The sequence below is a fragment of the Staurois parvus genome, unplaced genomic scaffold (assembly GCF_062004578.1).
Source record: "Staurois parvus isolate SC_StPar_1 unplaced genomic scaffold, SC_StPar_1.0 ptg000214l, whole genome shotgun sequence".
Taxonomy (NCBI): domain Eukaryota; kingdom Metazoa; phylum Chordata; class Amphibia; order Anura; family Ranidae; genus Staurois; species Staurois parvus.
This window is the reverse complement of record NW_028318010.1, coordinates 1,175,786-1,181,785: the sequence shown is the minus strand read 5'-3', so window position 1 is coordinate 1,181,785 and position 6,000 is coordinate 1,175,786. Positions and strand designations below refer to the sequence as shown.

General features: G+C 44.6%; 1 protein-coding gene across 4 annotated transcripts in view; it reads left to right on the top strand.

Moving 5' to 3' along the window:
- Positions 1–217: 217 nt before the first annotated feature.
- The window catches only part of HPCA (hippocalcin), a 33,726-nt gene continuing 27,943 nt past the window's right edge, over positions 218–6,000 (top strand). The window contains exons 1-2 of one of the 4 annotated variants that reach the window (XM_089678995.1): positions 218–604; positions 2,408–2,471. The gene's annotated coding sequence lies outside the window, so the exon portion shown is untranslated. Of the gene's footprint in view, positions 616–2,407; positions 2,472–6,000 lie in introns of all 4 variants that reach the window. The other 3 variants (XM_089678994.1, XM_089678993.1, XM_089678992.1) reach the window with 3 other exon arrangements.

Below are 6,000 nucleotides of genomic sequence, written 5' to 3'. Positions count from 1 at the left end.
GATCTCGCCCAGGAAAGTGCGGAGTGAACAGAAGTGGATGTGAGCTGCGATGGGAAGTGTTGGCAGTCCATGTTCGCCGTGTGTCTGGAGGACTGGGCGCCTACCATGTATACATACGTGTCGTATATGACAGGAACATACACGCATCATTCGTCTGCTCTCCCAGCCTAAAGACTCATTCAGTTTGTGCTGAGCAGCCGACTGATCCATTCGTCCCGACGGGGAGGGGGGACCAACCTTTCCTTCCCCGGGCTGTCTGATGTCATCATGCCGGAGATTGTGGTTGTCACCCTCCTATGGTGAAATAAATGAAGTGGGGAGAGTCGGGCGGTGCAGTGGGCGTCCTGGGCGGATTCCCCCGATATTAGTGCATAGGCTGGCAGGAGAGATCCCCCCGCGATCAGCACAGTGCCGAGTCCCGGCCAGTCTGTAAGCTGTACAATCCGCTCAACTGCTCCAGGGAGAGATCTACACGGAGAGATAACGGGGCTGCGATCGGGACCGGCTCACCGGGGACGGCCACTCACTGACAGCTCCGGATCACACTGACAGCGCTGTGATTGGAAGATTACACCTTGATCCGAGCACAGGACACAGGGATCAGGTAGCCTAGAGGTAGGCATAGATCTGCCTGCTGTTTCCTTCTTACTAATCTACGGGGAATTCATCACAACACTTCTATAACATCATCATCACCATCATCATCACCATCATCATCATCATCATCATCATCCATGTGTGTATGTGCAGGGATCTGATGACGGATCCGATCACCCTGTATAAAGGTGAGGACTGGCCAAGCCTCTCCCCAGCACCTGTCAGATCAGACCACTGAGTAGAGGACAGCCAGCCTTCAACTCACCTGGGGCTCTGCATGACAGGGTGTGCTCCATCCTACATCCCCTACCCCTGGGATCATCACACATGCAGATGTGCACATCTTATATAACATGAATTATGTAATATATAAATAAATAATATCTCATCTCTCAATATGTTAGGAAAAAAAGGCATTGCAATGTTTTGGAGATATTCCAAGCCATGTACATGTCAGTCATGGTCACCATTGACGTCTAGAGGATATATGGGAATAGTTTTTTTTTTCGTATTGCATGGGGATGATCAGAAATAATTTAGATTTGAAATGACATAGATTTTTTTTTTAAAATGTGAGGGTTAATTGGTGAAATCTAGCGCTCAACCCTAACCAAGCATGAGTCATAACTGTCAGGTCTCCCCCAGGATCCCCCTTTCCCGAAAGGGTCACATCTGCTGAGTTTGGTGTCCAGAGATAGTCTGTACATGCCAGCTGTGCTGAACAGCTGTACCAGACCTTGGGATAATCCGAGATCAGCCAGCCGGTAATGAGTTCTCCATCACACACAGGGAGGAGGTGACATGCCTGTGTTCAACACACCAGTATCTCAGGAGCAGGGGCCCATGCCCTATATCATGGCCATGCCGCCCCATAGGTGCCATCACGCCCTTCTGATTGGGGTATGCCTGGTTTTAGAGATTTAGCATCCGTGCCTAATACTGGGGTATCGTTATGCAAAAGGTTTCTCTGTAGATTTTGATGAGTCCTCTACTTTCTTTATAAGATGGAACTGTAAGAAACACTCCATAGTCATTGGCCTATTTCTGCATCTTTGATTATCAACATGGACTGATTGAATGAAAGTTTCTAACCTGCTTTTCATGCAATGCCTGTGTTACTGATGCGGTGCAGAATTCGCACTGGTTTCTGTGCAAACTCCGCTCCACATCATAATCACACCCCGTTCACGCGAACCGCTGTGGGTGTGTATGTTAAGTTAACAACACCCTGAAATTGATTCTGCAATGTGCAGAATCGGATCGCATAGGTGTGAATACCCATGCAATCTGATTCTAGTGAGGACCAAAAAAACAGTCCTGCACCTTTTTGGTGCTGATGCGGTGCGACAAAATGTATGGCTCAAATCACACCGCACAGAATTCGCATGTGATTTATATAGGAATGCCGTGCGGTTACTGTGCAAATCACATGCAATATGCCGTGCCGCAGAACTGTGAATCCAGGCTGAAGGTTGGTTAAGGGTTCTTCCATTGGGGCTCCAAGAGTTCATGTTATGTGGCATGTTCTTGCCCTATATTGGTTTAGAAAGAAGATTCTATTCAAGTATGTTTTCTTAACTCCAAAAAGTATCTCCTATTGCTCTTAGCCTCCTCCAAATCTCCAAATTCTTTTTTTGCTGCTGTGATCTGTTAATGGGTGGCTACGTTGATTGTGTATGGTCTTTTTGTGTGTAGGAACGTAGTCACCCTCTCCTCCTCATCCACTCCTCAGATGGACTATGAGATGTGTAGTGTGCATAGAGCAGTACACATGACCACAACTAACATGCACTGCTTGTTTCACTAACAGAAGTGAGGGGAAGAAAGAGGATCAGAAGCTCAAAGAGGACGTTACGAAGAGCCAGAAAAACACAGTAAGACACGATTTAGTAAAAAATAGATTACAGGGTCATTAAGTAGTGGATTGTATGGATTATTTTTGGAGAATAAAGATATTGTTTAGTGTCACTTTAATAGATTCTTATTGGAATAATTTCCTAGGTCTGTCATTACTCCTAAGACTTAGTCTAGAAAGGACGTTCAGGTTTGACATCTTGTACAGAGATTGTGGGGTAGCCAAGAGTGTTCATTTGACTTGACTTTCCTATGGGTAGGCAGTTTTAACGAGGACCAGTCTCGAATGGAATGATTCAAAAAAATATGGATAGCGCCACAAAAATTAAACACTATAGTGAAAAAATATAAGCTGCACAACCTAACCTTAGAAGGTGCATATATCAGTGAAAAAACAGGTTTGCGCTCATATTAACAACCCAATTATAAATATATTCACAATATATAATCACATTAATAATAAAAATAATTAATAGTATCCAAATAAATTGTGAAAAATATATATATGTATATATGTGCCAAAAAAAAAAGGCCAAACATCAATAAAGGACAATCTTTTTCTTTGTGACACAAAGAAAAAGATTGTCCTTTATTGGTGTTTGTGCCAAAAAAAAAAGGGCCATACGGTATATATATATATATTTTTTTTTTTTCAAATGGAATGATGCAAGAATCTGAATATTCGTAATCTTAGGACAGACCTATAGTTGCTACCTGAAAGCAGAGTTCCAGTTGTTTTTGTGTTTATTAACCACTTGCCCTCCAGAGGATTTACCCCTCTTCCTGACCAGGCCATTTTTTGCATTACGGCACTGCGTTACTGTAACTGACAATTGCACGGTCATGCAATGCTGCACCCAAATTAAATTTACATCCTTTGTTTTCCCCACAAATTGAGCTTTCTTTCGGTGGTATTTGATCGCCTGTGCGTTTTTTTCTTTTTTGCGCTATAAAAAAAAAAAGACCAACAATTTTGAAAAAAAACAATATTTTTGAGTTTTTTGCTATTAAACATGTCCAGTATAAACATTTTAAAAATCATAAATTTAGGCCAAAATGTATTCTGCGACATGTCTTTGCTAAAAAAAAAAATCCCAATATGTGTAAATTAATTGGTTATGTGAAAGTTCTAGTGTTTACAAATGGCGGTATATATACTGTATTTTTAAATTTTTTTAAAATTTCTACTAGTAATGACGGCGATCAGCGACTTATAGCAGGACTGCGGCAGGCATTCTGACACTGGGGGGAACTGACTTGATGTCACTGACACAAATACAGTGATCACTGCTAAAAAAAAAAAAAAGTACTGACAGTGTACTAATGGCACTGGGCAGGAAGGGGTTAACATGAGGGGTGATCAAAGGGTTAACTGTGTGCTGTTTTACTTGTGTGTGTGTACTTCACTGTAATCACACTGCTTTGCATGGCTGTGCTGTGCACAGCCATCCAAAGATGTGCAGGAGCTGACAGGGAGGAGAACTGTATTGTTTACATACAGATCTCCTTCACTGCTCGGGAATCACGGGGCGCCGGCAAGTAATCACCGGCCAGGATTCGGTGATTGACAGCCGCGGCAGCGAATGGCAGCGCGAGTAGGGCTCGTGTGCGCCCCCTACCCAGAAATGCAAAATCAGTATATATGTGTGATTTTGCACACCCGTGCCGCCCTGTAGCAGTATATCTGCTATAGGGCAGTCGGGAAGCAGTTTAAAGTCAGTACCTACAAAAACTGTAGCTGCTGACTTTTAATAAATACACACTTACCTGTCCCAGGATCCAGCGATGTGCTCACCCGTGCCGTCCCTTCTCTCCGTCTTCTCTCCCTGGTGCTGGCATCTCAGCTGTGAGCACCTGGCTGTAACAGCTTGCGGTTTCACTTGCCCACTGTGCGAGTCATTCTGCGCCTCCTGATTGGTCCGGCAGTCTTCTGGGACCCTGTGAAGTGTCCCAGAAGACTGCAGGGAAAAGAAGAGGGACCACAGTGAACTGAGCCGGAAGTGGGAGCGGTTATCTGTCAAAGCAGGTATCCGCTCCCCCCAAAAATTGTCAAATGTGGCAGTGGAGGGGGTAGGAGGCAGACAAGCAGAGCTTTCCCTTTTGGGTGGAACTCCACTTTAAGGCTATGTTATATTGGTGGTTCTGTTTTTCACACATCACCAGCTGCAATATCAGCTGGGATCAGCAACATCAGATCTCGGGAAGCCTCTCAGCTCCTGGAGTTGTCCTCAGACAAAGTAAGTGGAGGTACATACAGGACACATATTAATCTTTCATAACAATACCTTCACAGTTATATTAATCTTTCATAACAATACCTTCACAGTTATAGTCAGTTCAGACAGAATATTTAAATTCTTCCATAATCCTATATGTAACTGTCCCTCTTTAACCACAAGCCTACAGGGCACTTATACCCCCTTCCTGCCCAGGCCAATTTCCAGCTTTCAGCACTGTCGCACTTTGAATGAAAATTGCGCGGTCCTGCAACACTGTACCCATATGAAATGTTTATCTTTTTTGTGACAGATAGAGCTTTATTTTGGTGGTATTTAATCACCTCGGGGTTTTTTATTTTTTCTTAAACAAACCAAAAACCACTGAAAATTTTGGAAAAAAAAAAAAGGTTTTGGTTTTTGGTATAAAATTTTGTAAGTAAGTGATTTTTCTCCTTCACTGATATGCGCTAATGAGGCTGCAGTTATGGGCACTGATGAGGAGGCACTGGTAGGTGGCACTGACGGGCATTGACAGGCATCACTGAAAGGCAGCACTGATTGGCATTGATAGGTGGCACTGACTGTCACTGATGGATGACACTGAAAGGCAGCTCAGATGGGCACTGATATGTGGCATTGATGTGCACTGGTAGGCACTGATATGTGGCATTGATGTGGCACTGATGGGCACTGGCACGAGGCACTGATGAGCACTGACACAAGGCACTGATGGACACTGACAGGTGGCGCTGCAGGGGCTACATTGATCATCAGGGCACACTGATCATCAGTGCCCTGATGATCAGTGTACATGTCCCCTCCGCGGAAAACCGATTACCGGCTCTCCTCTCGAGCTGTCAGAGTGACAGCTCGAGAGGAGAGAAATGCCGATAACCGGCATTTCCCTGTTTACATGTGATCAGCTGTGATTGGACACAGCTGATCACATGACCGAGCCGACATCTTCGGCTGTTTCCGTGATCGGTGATCTGCTGTGTCCGAGGGACAGCGCACCGCCGATCGCCGTGTGCTCCCTGAGCCGCGCATGCGTGGTGAGAATGGGAGGACGTCATATGACATCCTCCCAGAACGAGAGAACCACCTTGCGTCCGTCATATTACTATATAGCGGGCGGGAGGTGGTTAAAGATACATTAGGACATAAAATGCATACAGGGAAAACAGCCTACTTCTACAGACTTATTTAGGTATTTTGTTGGGGATTTTTTTCCAGCCCAAAGCCAAAAAACATTTTGTTGTAGGTATTTGCTACAGCGGGGGTCAGCAACCCGTGAATCGCAATCTACCAGTAAATCGTGGCCGAGTGACTG